At 41.9% G+C, this 21,678-nt stretch overlaps 1 protein-coding gene across 1 annotated transcript in view; it reads right to left on the bottom strand.

The window, feature by feature from the left end:
* Nucleotides 1-21,423, bottom strand: part of MICU1 (mitochondrial calcium uptake 1) — a 171,185-nt gene extending 149,762 nt beyond the window's left edge. The window contains exon 1 of the mRNA XM_054983650.1: nucleotides 21,273-21,423. The gene's annotated coding sequence lies outside the window, so the exon portion shown is untranslated. The remainder of the gene's footprint in view (nucleotides 1-21,272) is intronic.
* Nucleotides 21,424-21,678: the final 255 nt, after the last annotated feature.

The raw sequence follows: 21,678 nt of genomic DNA, 5'->3' as shown, positions 1-21,678 counted from the left end.
AGGGAGATAATATGCATCCTTGTCTGACACCCATGCCAACTGGAAACCATTCTGTTTCCCCATATTCTGTCCTGACAGTAGCCTCTTGTCCCGAGTATAGGTTGCGCATCAAAACAATCAGATGTTGTGGAACCCCCATTTCTTTTAAGATTCTCCATAGCTTTTCATGAGCTAAACAGTCAAAAGCTTTGCTGTAATCTATAAAACACAGGCTGATTTTCTTCTGAAATTCCCTGGTATGTTCCATTAGCCGTCGTAAATTTGCAATGTGATCTCTGGTGCCACTTTCTTTTCTGAATCCAGCTTGAACATCTGGCATTCTCGTTCCATATATGGTAAGAGTCTTTGCTGTATAATTCTGAGCATCACTTTGCTTACATGGGAAATTAACGCAATTGTCCGATAATTACTGCACTCCTTGGCGTCCCCTTTTGGGGGGATTGGAATGTAGACTGAGCGTTTCCAGTCGGTGGGCCATTGTTTTGTTTTCCATATTTGTTGATATATTCTTGTTAAGATTCTGATGGACTCCATTTCTGTGCCTTGAAATAGCTCTATTGGTATTCAATCTACTCCCGGTGCTTTGTTTCTCTCAAATTGCTTTGAGTGCAGCTTTTACCTCACTTTCTAGGATTTCTGGTTCTTCATCAAAAGATTCTTCGTCATCCTTCCATCTCTTTTGTATAGTTCCTCAGTGTATTGTTTCCATCTTTCCTTTATTTTGTCATGACCAGATACTGTATTTCCATGTTGATATTTTAGCATCCCAAGCCGTGGCTTGAATTTCCCTTTGATTTCTCGGATCTTTTGGAACAAATCTCTTGTTCTTCCTTTTTTGTTGTTCTCTTCTATTTCTTTGCACTGGTTATTATAATAGATTTCTTTGTCTCTGCATGCAAGTCGCTGAAAGGCTGCATTTAGAGTTTTGACCCTATTTCTGTTGCCTTTTTTTTTTTTGCTTCTCGCCTATCTTTAGCAAAAGAATCCTGACACATGTGACATAAAAGAGTCCAATGAACACGGCTGACTTGCATACTAGGTCTTCCCTGCTAGGCCCTATCAGGATTGAACCAAACCAGGTTGACATTTAAACCTAGATCTGACACCAGCTATGGTTTTAAATCACAAGTTAAATATGGAGTCCTGGCTATCTAACCATAGCAACTTAATGGCTCACCACAGTTAAGCTCTGCGAGGCGTTCTTTTACTCTGAGAAGGGAAGAGGGATGGAGTGTGCAATCCTGCAGCCTGCTCCCATTTCCTCAACTATCATGAATGCCTTTCTTTGCAGAGCAAATTTTTTTGCGGAAGCATCCTTACAGTAAAGGGTCACTAAGGATGCTGTGGCTTGTGCACAGAGCAGAGGAATGGGCACCAGGGTCCAGGTGACAGGAACAAGCAGCAAGGGAAACAGACCGGCTACACTAGATGCTAGTTCTGTATGTTCAGAGAGCTCACAGGCTAACAACTTCTTCCAGCAAAGGTTAGGCCCACGCAGAGCTTCTTTCTAGGGGAACAGGCTCTGTAGACTCAAGGAGGCTCTGCCCCTTCAGCGTAAAGTGTCTTCTTAAAGGACCCACACAGCCTAGCATTCAAGAGATGCTCAGAGGTCTCCTGACTAGGGTTGTGCACATTAAAAAAAAATCAGTATTTTTCAAACTCAAGTATTGGGAAAGCCATAAATATGAGTATTCCCAAAGTCCAGGGACTTCCGTACCAGTTTTGTTTTTGAGGGGGAGAGGAGATTCCAAAATTAACCAGGTCCATTATTCCCTGTGGGGGAATGTTTCCGGGGGATGGAGGGGAAGCTTTTTACGGAAATTTCACCAAACCTGTATTGGAGTGGGGGCTGCCAGTCCACTAAAAACCCCACAAGTTTCAAGAAGATTGTGCCAAGGTATCCAGCTCTACAGGCTCCTGAACAAGATGCCTGAAGCAACTCTCCATTGTTTCCTATAGGAGGAAAATCCAATGCTTTCTACAAGGCAAAGAACCCTTAGCCCAATGCACAAGAACAACTGCTAACCAAAAAGAACTAACAAAGCCCAACAGACTCAGTGCCAAACCAGGGGTTCCGAACATAACCAATCTGTCAGCAGGCAGCAGAAGGCACAAGCTCCCCCCCAAAATTCTTGTCCCGAAGCTGCAGCTGGTTGCAGGGCAGCATGTTTCCCTCCCATTGAAGATTTCCCATATGAAAAAGGGAGGGGGGGCGGAGGTACCGTGACTCCCACAGGTGAATGGCATTGCTCATTAGGAGTTCAACTGTCTTTCCAATTAAGATGATTCTCTCATGTGGTCTATGTGAAAATCATTGTGATTGGACAGACAGTTGACAGTCTACCTTCTTTGCCTGGGAAACGTGAAAGAAAGAAAAACAAACTGCTGCAACCTTTGAAATGACAGCCCTGGTTATTGCTGAATATTTCCAAGATTAATTGAGATAGACTGATGTATCTGAGAACCCCTAGATAAGATCATGATTCCCAAATAAATCCCCAAAATACCAATGAGGCATTTTTGAGGAATATTTTTTGAACCAGATATACTGAATCACACACCCCTACTCCTGACAGATCCTCCAGCATTTCTGGCAAAGTCAGAAGCTGGCACCTAGCCTCTGAGGCGGTTCTTCCAGGAATTCTGTAAAAATAGCCAGGGGAGGGGGTCAGGCTGCTGATTCTTGGGCTTAACTCTAAAGGTGCTGTTTTGTCCCTCAACCTTTCCCAGACTTTGTATCTTTCACAGCTAGATCTGCACAGAGGTCTGGGCCTGGCGTATCACCTACTCTAAACCCATAAATGGCCCTATGACAATTAAGCAGCCAGTTTGTCAATTTCAGGCATTGACGAGTTTGTCATTTTCAGGCATTAGCACTTTGTAAAGTTATTGAGTTTAGCACTTGGCACTTTGTTCTTTGCCACTGGCATATGAATATTCTTTCACTTGGCACTTTGCATTTGCCATTATACTTCTTGTGAGATGCTTTGCCTTTTGTATGTATCCAAGCTATAATGTATGTATAGTTTATGAGACTCCTGAGAGATTGTTACACCACTAAATGATATTTGGAATATATTTCTTAAGTCACTATTTAAATATTCTTCAGTTAGTTGATCACGGGTTTTTTCCTGTTGGATAGCTGCTTTTACCGTGATACTCTCCTTTCCACATTTAGTACTGCTATACCTGCAGCGGCCCAAACAAGAATTTTAGTTTATTTGCAAATGAGAAACCAAACAACTACAGCCTGGGAAGTCATGCAAGCTCAGCACAAATAGACTGATGTATGTTTTATAAACCAAATTTGATTCAGATTACATTTTTGTTCAGCATCAACAGCAGAACAACCCAGCATATACATAGATTTAATTCTCCTTGCCAAATGGAAAACAGCACAGGGACTGGCAACCATGGCTCCAGAGCAAAAAGGCAGAGATTCCAGCCAGCGAGCCCTACACAGCTCATCCCCCTCTGGCCTCCAATCTCAGTTAATTATGGAGAAACGGGCCAAGCTTAGTTCAAGTGGTGTTCCTATGGAGGAAGGCAGCAAAGAAAACAGCACCACAACAAAACAAAAGGGAGAGCGCCAAGCCTTTCTGAACCAAGGAGGCTCCAGAGATGCTGCGTTAGTACCACTGCCGTACTAAGGTTCATGGAAGAGAAACGCAAGCACCCTCTAGCCAGTTCCTAAAGAGGAAAAATCAACCTAGGAAGCTCCTCCCTGCCCACTGAGCAGCTGTTCGGCTCTTTTGCAGCAATATGACTTGTGCCACTGCACTGCAGCTTCTGCAGCCAGCCTCATTTGGTCAGCCCCGGAGATCGGGATCAGGAGCAGATCAAAGCTGTTTTGATGGCTTTTCCCCAAGGAGGAAAAAACAGTATGAGAGAAGTAAGATGGAACAGCACAGCCACCCCCAGCAGTGACTCTCGCAAAGCTCTTCTGCACAGACCCCAATAAAACTGGCTCTGATAGAGAAAGTCAGGAGGAAAGTGAGAGACAGAAACTTTTGCGCAGTGCTTAATTTCCAAAGAAAGAAAAGAGAGTAAGCACAGGGTTCACACCTGCCGGCAAGCCGTCAGCCTGGCCAGAGAGGCCTTCCTCCTCCAGTACCAGATGTAGGGAGGCTGGCTGTGACTACTCAGCTATAATTCGTTTATATCCTGCCTTTCAATTCAAAAAGACACCCAAGGCAGCTAAAAAAACACAAAACATCCTATTATAATAGAGACATCAAATAATTAACAAAATGACAGACAGGCAGCTAGGGGATGGGGCTGAGCAGGTGGAAAAGCTCAGCCTAGATGGCAAGGTTTCCCCGCGCAAAAGGCCATAATGAGTTTTGTAATCAATTTAGCATATTTGAATCTGGCATAACTCCAGCACAGTGCAGTCGCTAAAATGCCAAACTAAGGATCTGGGAGCGTGCCAGAGCAGGGATCCAAACCTGGGTCTCTTCAGCCAACATATTATCCACAACACCATTCTACAGCCCATGACAATAATGTCCCATCTCTTCACCACATTGCTACATTAGCCTTAATATACGGATACACAGAAACAGGGATGGCAACGGAGAAGAGCAGAAATGAGGAGTATCTGACCATTGGCTCACCTAGCCTAGTGCTGCCTATTCTGTCCCCTTATCCAGCTTTTGCTACGGAGAGATCTTTTCATTTACAGATGCCACCGTAGGGTTGGCATGCCAGTCAACACAGTCTAATAACATCAAATAATCCCTGGGGCAAATAACAGTGCCATTTGTTAGCAAGGGCATGAAGGAGGGTTTCTTGACCCCTGAGCCCTGTAGCAGTTAGTGCAACCAAAGCAGCATAGCAAAGTTTCTCTGCTGAACATCTGCAAGAACTGCAGACCTCTCCAAACAGCAGCCCAGCAGAAACCGGCCTGGTGTTATAAAAAAAAGATTAGTTTTTAAAAAATAGTTGCTGTTACTTTGCTTTCTTTTCTGTTCAAATTTCATTTTTAAAACAGAACTACAGGCTGACCCTGGTTTCTAAGGTGAAAACCAAAGAGAAACACTGTTCAATGCGCTGTTCATATTTATGGAAACCTAGTCAGAATTTATTAGAATTTTTTTAATGTTAATTTCATTTTTTTTTCACAACAGTTAACCAATCAGCCTTTGCAATTAGCATAAATATCAAACCTATTTATGGTTTATGAGTTGTTTTAAGTAGTTCTAATTAAATTCATACTTGAAAAAAACCAGATCAATATTTGATCGGTCAATTGACCAAATTTGTTTAAGGGTTAAGAGCGCGGGACTCTAATCTGGAGAGCCGGATTTGATTCCCCACTCCTCCGCTTGAAGCCAGCTGGGTGACCTTGGGCTAGTCACAGTTCTCTGGAGCTCTCTCAGCCCCACCCACCTCACACAGTGTTTTGTTGTGGGGATAATAATGGCATACTTTGTAAACCGCTCTGAGTGGGCGTTAAGTTGTCCTGAAGGGCGGTATATAAATCGAATGTTGTTGTTGTTGTTACTATTGCCAAAAAGTTATAGCCCCTGCCCTTAAGAATCCTAAACCTATATAAGTCATTACTTCGATTTACCCACTAGGTTTTCATATGACATCAATTGCTTTAGAAAACATCCTTTTTGCAGGTTCAAAACATGATGGACCAAGGAGAATAATCACTGTACTATAGTTGCACATAGAAGAGCTAATCAGCAATATGCACATGAAATTCAAGTGAAATCTACATCAAGGCATAAAGGCTGCAGAACACAGACTGATACCGTATTTGATGGCTGTTCTTACTATATTGTTTATAGATGCAGAGGAGTTAGCCGTGTTAGTCTGTAGTAGCAAAATCAAAAAGAGTCCAGTAGCATCTTTAAGACTAACCAATTTTATTGTAGCATAAGCTTTCGAGAATCAAGTTCTCTTCGTCAGATGCCTGATACAGATACTGGCCAAATTTGGCCAGTATCTGTATCAGGCATCTGACGAAGAGAACTTGATTCTCGAAAGCTTATGCTACAATAAAATTGGTTAGTCTTAAAGGTGCTACTGGACTCTTTTTGATTATATTATTTATAAAACTAAAGGAAAAAGGATTGTAAATGTCAGAAAATCACTTATTTCAATAATATTTTGACCCTAGCTCAAATCCTGTGCAGCGATTTGTGTGGACGTGTTTGAGGGGCAGAACTCCACCTGGAAGCCCGTAACTGCTACTTAAGGGACCCAGAAACGTCTTTCCTGAGACTGCCTCACCGTCACTTTCACTCAAGTTGACTCCCCACTCCCCATCTTTGCCAGATAAAAGATTATCTGCCATATTTATGTTATTAATTCAAAATAGATTTCTGGATGATGATGAAATTCTGTACCAGGGTAATTCCTTCGACAGAGCTTGGGCTGATCTATCATATTAATTCCAGCCAAGCAGGAAATGCCATTTGTTTAAGAACAGAATTGAGTCAATATTACCTGAAAGTCATAACTCCTCCTCAATTTAACACTTGATCTCCATCAGAAGCCTAGACTCCTGCCACCACAGAAGAGTTTTCTTTCCAGCTCATCACATGCATCACTGTACTTCCTATCATCGGCCTCAGCCCCAGACATGAGATTCAAGGGGCAGAAGCAAAGATTTTCTTTTATCTTTTCACTTGGGCCATCTTATTTCTCAGAATTTGCTAAAGCCTTATGGGCAGGGAGTCCCCTAATGTGGAACAGCAATGCCAAATACAACACAAAAGTAAACAAACCTAAAATGGTAGAAAATGAACAAGGTTCAAGATGCCAAGTCTACGTGATTATTTTTACAACAAAGCACGGTACTCATGAGCTAACTTGTATACTTAGCAACATGACTTTTCAAACAGCAATCGGGGAGTAAATCTTTGTCACTTGCCTGCAGCACCATCAGGAGACGCAGGCTAATTAAGCGGTGAGGTCACCATAGAATGTCTTTCCTCTGATGCAAAAATAGACGAGTCCAGTAGCACCTTTAAGACTAACCAACTTTACTGCAGCGTAAGCTTTCGAGAATCACAGTTCTCTTCGTCAGATTCTGTTTTTGAAAGGTTTCTGTTGAACTACAGTGACATTTAAGTCCTTGATGGAATGTCCTGATAGACTGAAGTGTTCTCCCACTGGTTTCTGGATGTTGCCATTTTTAATGTCAGATTTGTGTCCATTTATTCTTTTGCGCAGACCTTGGCTAGTTTGTCCAATGTACAGAGCAGATGGACATTACTGGCACATGAGGGCATATATCACATTGGAGGATGAGCAGCTGTAAGAGCCAGAGATAGTGTAGTTGACGCCATTGGGTCCTGTAATTGTATTTTCTGAGTAGATATGAGGGCAGAGCTGGCATCTGGGTTTGTTGCAGGGTCTGGTACCTGTGTTGGTGACTCTGCTAGCCAATTCATGGTTGTAAGTGAGAAGTTGTTTAAGGTTGAGGGGCTGTTTGTAGGCAAGTAGAGGACTTCCACCCAGGGCTTGTGAGAGAGAGGCATCATTTTCCAGGATGGGTTTTAGATCACTGATGATACGTTGGATGGATCTGAGCTGGGAACTATAGGTGACAACCAGTAGTGTTCTGTTGTTAGTTCCTTTAGGTTTGTCCTGGAGCAGGCTGTTTCTGGGTACTAGTCCAGCCCTGTCGATTTGTTTCCTCACTTCATTAGGTGGGTACTGTAGCCCCAAAAATGCTTGTTTTAAATCTCTTAAATGGGAGTCCCGATCAAGAGCATTGGAGCAGAGCAGATTGTACTCAGAAACAGAACACTTCAACCTATCAGGACATCCCATCAAGGACTTAAAGATCACTGTAGTTCAACAGAAACTTTTCGAAAACAGAATCCAACGGGAAGCTGCTGAATTGGAATTCATATGTAAATTTGACTCAGTCAGGCTTGGATTGAATAGAGACTATGAATGGTTATCTAATTATCAGAAGTAACTGATTTCATTATCTGCAGCCAACTGATCCCATTATCAGAAGCTACTGATTGCATCTACTCCCCCCTCCCTTCTCCACCTATATATCTGACCAGTTTCTTCTTACCCTCCATGCATCTGATGAAGAGAACTGTGATTCTCAAAAGCTTATGCTACAGTAAAGTTGGTTAGTCTCAAAGGTGCTACTAGACTCTTTTCTAATTTTGCTACTACAGACTAACACGGCTAACTCCTCTGGATCTATATTTCCTCTGATGAGACCCAATCCTTGGCCTGAACCAACAATGTGTATCTGAGTGCTGAAATATACAATATGCTCAACACTCATCTGGTCACAGGTGCACAACTGGATTCATAGACACACATAGGGGAAACTGTTTACTCAGAGCTGAGAGGAGGAGGAAGGAGCTGTAACCTTTCTACCCTCAGTATCTGCCAGAACACTCTTGTTCCCTACTTGTGTAACCAGCTGACAAGCAGGCAAACAAGACCCAGCAGTTCTCAGAAGATGGAGGGAAGTTGTTTTTGCTGAGGGAAACCTAACCGTTGTTCCCCAATTCTTTCTCAAGACCTTTGAAGGGGGGGGCTTTCCCTTTAGTAGCTGCCACCACCTCCTGGGTTCTTAACCCCATATCCAGTTTCATGCCAGGAGGCACAAACAGGGCTGCTTTGGTAACATTAGCCACAGCAAGGCACATAGGTAGGAATCCAGCCAGTCTTTTTTATCTTAAATAAATGCAAGCTTTATTCTACTGTCAGCATCACTAAAGGGCACACAGGTGACAGAGACTATGGAGAAGGATACCAACAAAGCAAATGAAACATAGAAAGATTTCTAACTTAACTTGGAAACTACACGACCTATCATCTACTGCTCCCTCCCTCCTGCCGGAGAATGCAAATGGGTGTATGAGTGAAACGAGGATGCTCTCTGGGCTGTAATTCTCACAACTTGCCCCCCAGTCACTCACACACACCCATGCACAACCATACACAACACTCCTTCTCAGTTCTCTACTCCCATGTGTGTAGAAAAGTCTTAGCCAATCTGGGTTCTGACTGCATGGGCCCACCAGAACCCATCAACCAACAGACAGGTGTTTGAACATCAGAAGGATTTTGTATCTTGCTTGCAGGGTGTGGAAATATCTAGCTTCAAGAGAAATGAGGGTTTCATTTCTCTGGTGCTACAAAGATTGGTCCATATAACTGTCAGCCCTTCCTGAGATTAATGGTCTTGTCCTGTTCTCAAACCATGACAAGAGCTTCTGGTTTCACTCCTGCCTCATTTTTGCCAGTGGAAACAGTGGTGGGAGGGGCTTTCCAACACTTTTCTCTGGCTCCACATGTCCTTCCTGGGGCACAAGGAGGAAAACAAACAGGGCAAAAAAAAACCCCTCCCCAGCCACTATTTTCACTGGCAAAACAGGATGGGAAGGAAACTGGATGCTTATTCTCTTCCCTTGCACAGCTCTGTCACAGAAGCAAGTGGGAAAGTGCTGTCATACCCTGGTGATCCCACACATGTTGAGGGTATCTTATATTTGAGCTCTGAAATTTAAGAATGGTAGACCACAGCTTGTAGCCCACAACTCCACATTCCACAAATTGATATACAGGTTTGTACTGCTAAAATAATTCTCTGCTGCCTTCCCACAACAAAGTTCACCCTCCCACAGCGATTTTAAAATAAATTTTCCCATGTTTAAAAAGCCATTGGATTGGTCACATTTCAGTGTATACCCTTGATGAGACAATTAAGCTAAAGTGCAATCCTACATATCCTGACTTGGAATAAGCTCTACCAAGCCTTATAAGACAGGTCTGCAAGTAAATATGCCATGGATTACACTGCAAGACCCTTTGCCCAGTCTTCACATCTTCAGCACACTGTTCACTGGCTCTGAACCATATTTGCACCGAGTTGCCATTTCATTACACTTCTTTACGTAGAAGTTAGCTAAATCCTTCCAGTTATTTTTTTCCCCTAAGCATACACAGAAGCCAGTTTTAGCACTGTTAAGAACCATATGCCATTGTTTCCTGCATTGTTCGTTGGCAGCCATAAGACAAGATTCATTTTATGTTATTCCTTCTGATCTTTTGGATTCTGTAGAAAAACTGAACCAACAGGCAAATGTATTTTCTGACACTAACTTTCTACATTTAAGGAGTCTGATTTGTTATAATTGTTTACTAGAGCATCATCCTGAAAATTCTATTCCAGCATTTAAGGAACTAATTTAGTATTAAATTGAGCCATTTGGCATTAAGACAATTAGTATGAGTATAAAATGGCAAAGCTTTGCAACGATTTTTATATCTTTGGAAATGTTTATATCTTTGGAAATACAATATTTATTTATTGCATATGCTTTATTATCCTAATATCCAGAATTTAGCCAGTTTAAAAAAAAAATTCATGTAGGCAGCCCATAGCACCTAAAATATAACTACTGATCAGGATAGAAGAGTAATGAACAGAACCTATATTCTGTTTTCTGAGTAAGCCTGACAAATAGCAGATTCTAATCTGGTGAATAAATCTATTTAGTCACAATATGATTCTCTAACCCAAGGAAGCAAGTTTTGCTTTAAATGAAGTTGCACACAACAAGAGACAACCTCCATTGATTTCAACCTTTATAGCATGGTATAAAAACTAAGTAGGAGCTGAAATTGCATAACATACTTCAGACCAGTGTAGTAGTTTCAAATGGCTTCCCTGTAGACATGGAGTGGGCTGCTGAGCAACTAATTCTGAACTGCTCCTCATATCCCTCAATTTATTAATTCTTCACCTATCAGGAACACAACCTACAACTTTTAATTCATACCATAAAAGATTTACAAGGTTGCTGCAGGTGACAGGCACTGTGTACTTAAGTCTTTGGGGAAAATACTTTGAAAAAGTTTTTAAAAGGAGGGTTTTTAAACTTTTATTTATTTCATTTATACCGTACCTTTCTCCCCAAGAGAGACCCAAAGAAGCTTACATTCTCCTCTTCTCCAAGTTTTGGCAGTGCTGATTTCACTAGAGAGTTAAAAGTATTGACAGTATGTTTGTGCTTAAACCTGGTCTACATTTGCAGAAGAACAAGGTGACTGAATTTTGGAGTGTGCTGCTTCAGACATCAGACCTCCGAATTGGTTTTGAAAGCCCCTGTAGAAATCATCTCCAAAGTCGTGCCTACCCTCCGGGGCTCTGAAGCAATCCTTTAATTTTGGCTTCTGGCAAATTCAAGTGATTGTCAACTAAGTGACTGTCAGCCAACCAGAGCCCATGGAACTCACTGGATGGGAAGAGATGAGCCAGCTTCAGTTTAAGAAGGAAGAGAGATTTTTCCCCTTCAGACAGGGAAATTGCAAAATTTTTATTTGGTTTGTATTTGGGATTTGGGGTCAGGTTAGGAAAGAAAACTTGTTTCAGTGAGACACATAAGGACCATGTAAGGGGCCCATCAAATCTAACTTTTGTGTAGAGGTTCTCTGAAGAGGGTCAGTTAAAAGAGAAGCCTAGAACCTGAATAGTCATCTTGACAGTTGGGGTAACAGGTTCCAGCGAATCTTGAATTCTGAAGGATCCTGTCTGGAGAAAAGGAATCAAATCACCCCTCAGTGGTTGTGTATGTTAAATGAGGCTCAGTTTCAACATGTGAATGAATGCCCATTGGGAAAATGTATAATCTCTAGGGAGTGAAGCTGAAAGCAAGTTGTACATTCTATAATAAAGTACTGCACACAAAATCTTTACCTTGTCACACACCTATTTTCTGTAAATAAATCTGTTATTCATCACCATCTGTTTCTTGTCTGTTCAGACGAAACAGCTATGAAAAGGGGTTTATACTTACAATTACTTTATTCTAGTAGGGTCTGAAATGAGGCCCCTTTAATAATAACAGCCTAATAATAATAACAGTGTGCTTATATTTCACCCTTCTAGACAAATTAATGCCACACTCAGAGTGGTGAACAAAGTCAGTGTTATTATTATCCCTACAATAAAGCTGGAGAGCTGGGGCTGAGAGGAGTGGCTTACCCAAGGCCACCTACAGAGCTCATGGCAGTAGTGGGAGTCGAACCAGCAGAATGCTGGCTTGGAGCCCAGCCACTTAATCACTATGCTACAGCACAAAGCTTACATGTTATCAACCAGTTAAATAAAGCTTGTGTCGTCTCTTTTTACTGACTGTGGGTGGCTGAGGGCCAGAATGTGGAATTGGGTAGCCTTGAGTCCAGAAGGCAGTTACCTCAGAAGCCTCCTTCTTCTGCCCCTCCCTTTCCTCCACCCCACTGTGGCACTACAACCCCTCATGTAACAACCTCCACAGAACTTCTTGCCCAGTCACTTCCTGATGTGTTAATTTCTACTTTTTAAAGCATGCCTGGATATTCAAAAATATGAATACCGCACCTACAGTTCAAACTGGTACAGCCCTCTACCACCTCAGGACTCTGCCCTTCATTTCACTTCATGGGAGAGGCAGGCCTTACTCCTGCATCAAAGACAGAGTCACACCCTTTCCTAACGCTGTGACTGGAAGACAGCTACTCAAAAGGCCTCTGCTTTAAAATGTCCAAAGAGTGCTTAGCCAATTCAATAATTCATTTTGTAACATCCTCATCTCCATAAGGCCATTTCTCCTGGTTGCCCTCTCAACAATTTCCCATCTTTTTCCATAGGGTAAAGATGAAACAGAGGAGAATGAGGTGGGAATTCCCATAAAAGGTAACCTGTCCCTTGAGGCGATGGTCATAGTTTTAATCTGCTACCCTCTCTGTATGCATTTGACCAAATTCCCACCTAACAAAGCCTTTAAATCACCCTGGAAATTTTCAAGAGACAACTGGATAGTTAATATACCACTAAGAAATCAGAAGGGGAGATACACAAGCACTTTCAAGCTAATTTTGCAGACAATATTTCAATTTGGGATGGAGGTTGAGTCTGTTAGGAAAGGATACGTGTGCTTTCAGAATAACACAGGCTTATCTGCTGGAATGGAGCAGTTAAATCACACATTACTTTCTGGGAAGGGAAGGACAGGTATATGCTGATGAAATGAGTTGGGAAAGGAAATTAAATCATGGTCTCAAAATCACCATTTGGACAAACTGTCAAGTCTTTGATGGATTATCATTGGCTTTCCTTTTGGTGAGCTAAATTCATTTACTCCAGACTACTGCAGTGGCTAGTCAAGAAGCAGCTTGGAGAGAATATTTGAACCTGCACCTTAAATTCTGACAGGCGCTAGGAAAGAAGTTTCAGGCTCCAGAAAAATCCATGAATATACTGTTAACCTGAGTTGCAACACGATGTCAAGACTTGGGGAAAGAATATAAATCTTGCCAGTCTATGTCAAGATGTTGGAACTGGGGGAACACGATCTGAAAGTCTGTACCTTCATCTTGGACCCATTCTCAGGAAGGAAATGTAGAGGCTATAAGAAAAGGTTAGCTAGTAAAAATACTTGTTTCTGGGGTTTTTTTGTAGTGTTCTGCCTAAAACCTGCATGTTTATAGATTGTTTTCAAGTATTTGTGCCTTCTAGGGTTTATGTGTAGTTATTTGTTTTTTTATACTCATAATCTTTGGGTTGGTTACTGAAAACTGTTTGGAAGACTCTTTCACGTGTCACCAAAAACTGCTCTGATAAGCTAACTAGAGGGAGCCGGTGCTGATGGATAGCTCTGGCAGAGAGATGCATAGATATAGTATTTGGGGGGGGGGCACACCTTTCTCTCAAACACAGCCCACACACATTTACAGACTTCCGGTTTGCAAAGGAGTCAGTATCATAAATAACTAATCTTGCAGCCAATACCACAGAAACATCCGAGACGAGAAGAGAAGGAGTTCCTTCTTCTCCAGTGGGTTGAAAAGGAGTTTTTTAAAACACCACACCCCTTGGTTCTTGGCCAACACAGAGGGTCTGTTGCTGAGCCCCAAGCAACAGAGACAATAAAAAAAACCCTGGGAGCCAAATGGGTCTCCGATAACATCTAATCCTGCCACCATTTTGTTCACTCACACAGCCCATCATCATGCCACAAAAGTGGCTGCATCCTGCCTGGCAGTTGCCCCTCCCAGTAAGAAATAAGAAGTTATATCTGGGAGGAATGCTTGACACAGAAAAAGATTAAACCTGCACCACATAAGGCAATGTCTTTCTCCCTGCACTTTTACTTCCTCTTATGAAATGAGAATCACCACAGCTACCACTGCAATTTTTTCCCATGAGAGAGTCAGCTATACACCAAATAAGAAGTGTTGGGGTTTTTTGTTAGAGAAGGGCTTTCCCTTTCCCACTCAAGCTGCTGAGAGGACATAACTGGGGGTGCAGTTTGGTCCTGGGCGGCCAACCAAGCCTCACCTGCTTATTAAATGGTCATTTAAACAGCGCTCCAAGCGGTAGGGAAATGGCCATTTAAACAGCGGGGCTTGGCTGGCCAGCCAGGAACTCCTGGTTGGGCAGCCAAGCCCCGCTGTTTAAATGAGCAGCTGCTTGTCAGGGATCTCCCCAACAAGCAGCTGATCGGCAGGTTTAAATGCCCCTCTCCCTGCCACTTTGCAGCAGCAGGGAAAGGGGTGTTAGTGTTTAGGAACCAAACAAACAGCTGGTTCACAAACCACAAACCAGGCTGGTTTGTGGGGGGTGTTTTTTGGTTCGTAGTCCGGTTCGTGCCCACCTCTAGTGCAGACTCCCATTTAGGCCAAAGAAAGGGGATAGAGCTTCTAGTAAGAGGAGAATTTCCCTACCAAGTTAAACAGGGAGGTAGCTTTGAAGAGTGACAAGATCCTTGGTCTGGTGTGGTTAAAAACTGCCTTTGAAGACCTTAAGGGTCAGTTAAAAACTCAAGATGAGTATTGGTGTTTCAAGAAAAGGGGTTTGGGTACTAGAAAGAAGGTACCAGCCTTCTGGAAACCAAAAAGAGTAAGAGAAGACTCAAAGAAAGTGTACTAGACTGTTTGGGAAAACACTGGAACTAAAGCCTCTCAACATAAAGATTTAAGTAAGTGTGAAGAGTTTAAGAAACTCTCCTTAGACTGAAACATTAGACCTTAAGTCTGTGCATGTAACTGATTTTACCTCAGAGTTATCTATACTGAGTGACCTCAGAAATTTTCAGCCCCCGATTTCACCTGACCTTTCCCCTCAATGTTAAATAAAATATTTTGTTATATTTGAATTTTAAAGTGCCTCTAGTGCCATTTAAGTTATTTAAGTCAAGGGGGGGGCACATCATAACAGCTCAGTATAGTGATATGAAATAGATGATTTTCAAAAGATTGAAAACACAACCAGAAGGAGGAGAAGGAAGATGAGGGAGAAGTGGTTTGACCATAACAAGTGTCCAATAATCAAAAAGTAGGTTGGAGGTGGGTTGGAGCAGGCGCAACAAAACAGAAAAAAACATTATGCCAGCAGTTTCCAACCTTTTTGAGCCTGTGGGCACATTTGGAGCTTTGACACAGGGTGCTGGGCACAGCAACAAACAGGCTGCCACAAAATGGCTGCTACAGCTTACCTTCACTCACGCATTGAAGATCCTCATGCTGTGGAAACAGCTTCTGCCAAAGCAGTGTCTTTAAAAATCTCCACAGTCCATCAAATCTCCAATAGTCAATCAGAAGCCATGCTTGGCAAAAGCCCTACCCAGTCCTACCCACTTTCTAAAAACACTTGGTGGGTATCAGGCAAGGTGTGGGCGGGCACTGGCTCAAAATCTGCTTCCAGAAAAAGATTGGGGTAAGAGAGGTCTCAAAAGAACCAGGGGGGTGGGGGGGGTGGAAACAAAAAAAACTGAAGTGAAAACTAAAGGCAAAAAATGTGTACAGAAATCAGGAAATAAACTGAAGCAGTAGGGAGCCAAAACTGAAGAAAAAAAACCTTGAGGAAAACCTCACTCTCTTTCTTGGACTTTGTTCTCCCTGAAAAGCCTACAGCAAAGCAGCTTTGAGAAAACATGCAAAGGATGGGAGAAACCTGGAAAGAGAACAATTTGTGGAGGACTTTGTGCAGCTGTTCTTAAAAACAGAGCTTCAATTTTGAATGAGAAGTGGAATAATGTCTGTCTGGAAGATGCCATAAACCCCTAAGGCTATTCCATGTGTTATACTTGTAATTCATATACCCTCAAAATATTTAACACTCATATGCTTTGAGGAAACACAAATGCTGTCAAGAAGGCTTTTATTGACGCATCAATGGATAAATTAACTACTTATCTGCATAACAGACCAATAGCTGAATTTTGGGGAAAATGGAAGGATTTCTTTGACTATTTAGGAAGAAATTAACATTAACTAAGGTAACTTAGTATAAAGATAAGAAGATAAAAATAGAGAATTAAGGGAAGGAAAATAGAAGCTAATATTATAGCTTCTATAAGTAAAATTAACTAAGGAGAGAGATGGAGAGTTATTACACAATTATATTTAGTTACGGCAAATTTTGAATGTATTCTTCTAACTAGTTCCATCTAATTTTCAATACAGTGCTTGTATAAGTCTCAAACTAATTCCAAATGTACCTTTTAAATAAGATTGTATAAGTTTCAATTTCCAATATAGTGTTTGTATAATCTTTTACTATGCACTTTCTATTTTTTTTTTACATCTTTTCTTTTTAAATAAAATTTCTTATAAAAAGAAGGTTTTTATTGACGTCTTTTTAAGTGCATTTTTTCTCTCAGATTATGTGAAACAGCTTTGTCATTTTGATGATCCAAACAAGTATCCAACCACACGTCCTGAAGACTCAAGTGTTTTTAAGATAGAGCAGTGAATTCCAAAAATTAGCCCCTACAACTGCAGACCATGACTTCACCCCCTACATTGTCCCTGAATAAAAGAAACCAAGGACTTAAAACAGCCGACAACATCATTCTCCCCTCCTCCAGTTTATCCTTACAACAACACTGTGAGGTAGGCTAGATTGAATGACTAGTCTGTAGTCACCTAGCAAGCTTCCATACATGAATGAGGATCCAACTTGGATCTCCCAGATCCTAGTCTGACATCACTACATAATTACAACTCCCACATAATTATTCCTTGTTTCACTTTTCAGGGGGGAAAACCACAGTTGCAAAAAGAAACAGAAACTGCACTCAAAGTTTACATACGAATTTTAAATTGCTACCTAAATACCCTTCTTAGAATTATGCTAAAAGAAAAGTACATAATATATTGTTCTCTATTAAAGACTAACAGAACAGATGCAGCTTAAGCTGTCATAGACTAGATGGTTTTCTGCAAGCTATACAAAACTGAACTGAATTATTCAGGAGGGATTTCTACCCAGATTGTAGGGCTGTGTCATAAGAAATAGCTTAGAGAGATGCTATGGTAGGGATCAGGAATATAGATTATGCTACTGGGCACAGTCTGCTAATACAAATCTGCTCCTACTAGGGAATTTCTACATTACTAAACATGCCATGTTCACTAGCTATGCTTTGTTTCTGGAAGATTTCATCTCTGTCCTCGGCCTTATGGTTGTTTCAAATTTTCTGTGACCATTCCCTATTGTATCTGGTCACTGAATATCCTATTGTTGATTTTTGTACTTTGCTCAGTGAACATACTAGCTGTTGATTATATTGTATTTCACTTGCAGTATGTAGTCTGCTTTGCAATGTAATCTGCTTTGGGTCTCAGTGAGAAAGACATGCTATAAACAAATAATAATAAAGCAGCAAATCATCTGCTAGTAAATGAACACACAGACAAGAAAAGATTTGTAAAAATGGAGTCAAAAGGCCTTTCAGTGGAAGATGTACAAGCTGTGACATTTCTATGTAGCATTCAGATATATTATTCACATCACAATAAACTAATGCCCTTAATTTTATTAAGCTAATTTAATACCAGTACCAGATGAGAAAAGCTTCATCTTTATTCAGACCTTGATGAATAACACTTCCTGTTAAATACATTTTGACTATTCAAGCTGCAATGAATATAAATACGAGGTAGTTTTGCATAATTATTTGTAATTGTGTTAAGAGCTGTGACTAAGTGTTTCCATATAAGGCACAGGGCACCAGGTTTCTGGCATCTCTAATAACAAACATTAGAAAAGACCTTCAGCTGCCTGAGACTCCAGAGCACCCACTGCCAATCACAGAATACATAGCCAGATGAGCCCATGGCCTGCATTAATACAATGTAAATTCATGTTTATAATCAGACCTTAGAGATCTGCCCCAAGCAGAAGAGTAAGATATAAACAATATAATGAATTAAAAGCCAACAATGACCTGTTCTCTCATATACCAGCACTTGCCAAAAATGACTCTCAGGAGTTTGCAAAAGAACCAGTGGGCAAAGAAAAACAATTTAAAAGAATGAACATGCAAGTAACAGTGAGGAAAATTCTCTCTCTCTCCTCAGACACTCTATTCTTACTCGCTGGGTAACTAACTATAAGCCATTTCAAAACGGAGGTTAGCGCAGCTGGGTCTGTTTAACTGATCTGATTGAACATACCTAGACAAGATACTGGGAACTCCATGAGTGGATCGCCAGCACATTTTTTCTAGGTAAACATTAAGTGCTGCCTCCACTGAAGAGTTTTAACTCCTTCCCTGGAAAGACACAGCTGTCCAGTCCTCAAATTCTGACAGCTCACCCCCATCCCACCCCAGCTGGGGAAAATATGCATGTATGCTTCTCCCAGGGGCAAACAGCAGCTCCAAGGGGCATGCAAGATTAGGAAAATGGCACATGCTGTGGTCCAAGTCAGGACCTCTTGGGGTCCAAGTCCTCAGATATATCATTCAAGTCAGGACCTCTTGGGGTCCAAGTCAGGACAAAGAACAAATGTACTGGAAAGGCATCAACGGGTCTTCCAGCATGTTGTTTAATCAAGAATGGCTCTCTGATTGCAAAGAAAGTTGTTCTGGGGGCTTTGGGTGGATTCAAAGAGAGAGTGGATATGTAAAATATGAAGCATCAGTTGTCTCCTGTTTAGTTGTGTAGTAGTGCTTAGAACTCCAAACATGACGGTAACTTTTTTTAGACATGTTAATCTAAGGCATCTCAGTCACTTAATCACATGCATGTAAATCAGTCAATTACACTTGTGCAAACTGACATGTGAACTATAATTCTCAAGAAAAAAGCACTCTCTCTTTTTAGATGATGCACTCAACAGGCAGCAAACAAAAACAAAACTTTAACTTTAACAGCAGCAATAAAACCAATCAAAATCTAGTCGTAACTCCTGGAGCGGCACAGAACAACTCTTTGTCCTTGACCATATAACAACCCTTCTGGATATTTCAAGAGTACAACCATCATGTCTCCTCTCTATGTTGCCAGCTCCAAGCTGAACATACTCAGCTCCTTCAATCTTTCCTCTTAGACTTTTATTTATTTTTTACACATTCCTGCTAATATTTTATTTAGACATTGACAACCCCTGTGTATAGGGCAGGTTAACTATCATATACTCATTGTCTTTTCAGTCCTTTTTCAAACAAACTGATGAAGTACAAAACAACAAAAATTCACCCTCCAAGAACTCAGCGATGTACAACAGAAATTTGCACATTTCTGACTCTGCTCCATTATCATTATTATGATTAATATAGTACCATCAATAAGTCTGGCATGTTGCTAAGTGCAAGACAGATCCTTGCCAGCGGAGATCATGATCTACAATTTGACATGGGGAAGACTGTGGGAAGGAAGGAAAAACCAAGATAAACAAAGACAATAAGCAAGGATCCTATTATACTACAGTACAGCTAAAGGTGCTACTGGACTCTTTTCTATTTTGCTACTACAGACTAACACAGCTAACTCCTCTGGATCTACAGCTATACAGATACCGGAAAGGCAGATCCACCAAAAATTCAAATTCATTGTACTGAAATTGACACGATGGTTTCAAATAGTAAATGTACAGCATATTATCAAAGGCTGAAAAACTCTCTAATAAACCAGAAGCAAAAGACTAAGTATTAATCTGAGAAAAAGAGATCCCTTATTACAGAAAACTCTGAACAATTAAGGATACAAAGTTAAGGGAAGTACATACTTCTAAGCAAATAAGCAGAGAATGAGGCTTAAAACATTTCTGTTTAAACTATCAGTAGAGATCACCAGCTTAAGCAAGTTCTAGGGGGAAGCTATGGTGATTCCTCTTGAAAGAGTTGTAAGCAGATACAGGTCTTTTTGTTGCTCTATCAAGAAAGGAGAGAATTTAGTCTTCCAAGATCAAATGAAAAATCATAAATGTTAGTACTACAGAAGAGCCGGACAGAACTGGCATCAAGGAAACATGCTCTATCTGTCTCTCATTTTCTTTAGCCCTACACTAAGTAAAAGATGGTAGATGGTAGAATGGAAAAACTACACAGAGAAAGTAGCCCGTAAAAAATAAAATATACAAGCCACCATGCTCATGTTAGTACGCATGTCTATAGCACTGCTCAATATAAAGGATGTTTTAGAAATGTACTCTCTTTTTTTAACTCTGGCCTGGAAGGCCGAGGCTACTCTGATGTCATCAACTCTTAGAAGCTAAGCAGGATTGGGCCTGGTTAGTATTTGGATAGGAGATCACCAAGGAAGTCCAGGGTTGCTACACACAGGCAGGCTATGGCAAAACACCCCCGTTTGTCTCTTGCCTTGAAAACCTTCCGGGGCTACCATAAGCCAGATGTGACATGACGCTGCTTTACACACATACACTTGTTTTTATCCCAGATTAACTGCAATCCCCCCTCCCCATCCAGTTCCACACTCAGAGACTGGGGGCCATCTACAATGGGAGACAGGTGTGGGTAGCAAAGCTGTGATAGGAAGGAGGATTTGATACTCACTGAAATGGGGCCCAGTATGACAGAGATTTGGATGTTTTGTTGGTTTTAAGGACACAATTTACAGACAGGCCCTTTAAATTAGTAAAATAACTATCCATCAACATGCAGAAAGGAGGCGGAGTAACAGGAAAAGAAGCAAGAAACAGAAAACAGACTGGGGAGAGGGCAGAATGAACATGCTCAGGATTTAATTCTGAACCAGGCCTCACCAAATAAGAACCAGCAAGTTGTCTTGAATCTCAGCCCTTACTAGAACTCTAGAGGAAAAGAGACCCCTTGACCATGTGCAGAGCGCCACGCCCACGAAGAAAGCTCCCCATAAATCTGCAATTTAGGGGCAGGAAGAAGCTCGAAACCGGGACTTCAAGCCCCGACCCTTCAACAGGAGACCGCCAGCACTGCCGAGCGCGCGATTCGACAGATGCCCTTCGATCCCTCCCACCGACTTACCATCTCCCCTCTTGGGAGACGTTTCCCTCACTGCAACCCTACCTGGGCCGGGGGTCTCCGCAGGCGCGCGCGTTCCGCTTCTTGCAACTCCGCTTAAAACGAGCCGAGGGCGCAGCGAGACTACGGCGAAGCCGCCGGGCGCTCCCCTCCGGCAAGCGAGCGAGGGAACCCCGGCCAGGCTCCCGGCCCTCTGGCTCCGCCCCCTTGCCGCTCGGCTCCAGCTCCGCCCCTCCCTTCCATCCGACGCGGCCTGTTGATGTCATCGCGCCTCTGTCCATGGGCGCCTTGTCCCGGCCTCCTGGTTTCCACGGCAACAGGCGTGGACTTGCTTCTTGCGTTGTGGCGGAATGCGGGGAGTTCCGTGGATATGGAAGTCTGTGGAAGCCCAAAGCCTGTCCAGCTGTTCATCGTGATTTGCTTAAGAATGTAGCACGGTATGGTGGTGGCC

The sequence above is a fragment of the Eublepharis macularius genome, chromosome 6 (genome assembly GCF_028583425.1).
Source record: "Eublepharis macularius isolate TG4126 chromosome 6, MPM_Emac_v1.0, whole genome shotgun sequence".
NCBI lineage: Eukaryota > Metazoa > Chordata > Lepidosauria > Squamata > Eublepharidae > Eublepharis > Eublepharis macularius.
The sequence above is the reverse complement of the archived record's forward strand: the minus strand, read 5'-3'. Positions and strand labels throughout refer to the sequence as shown.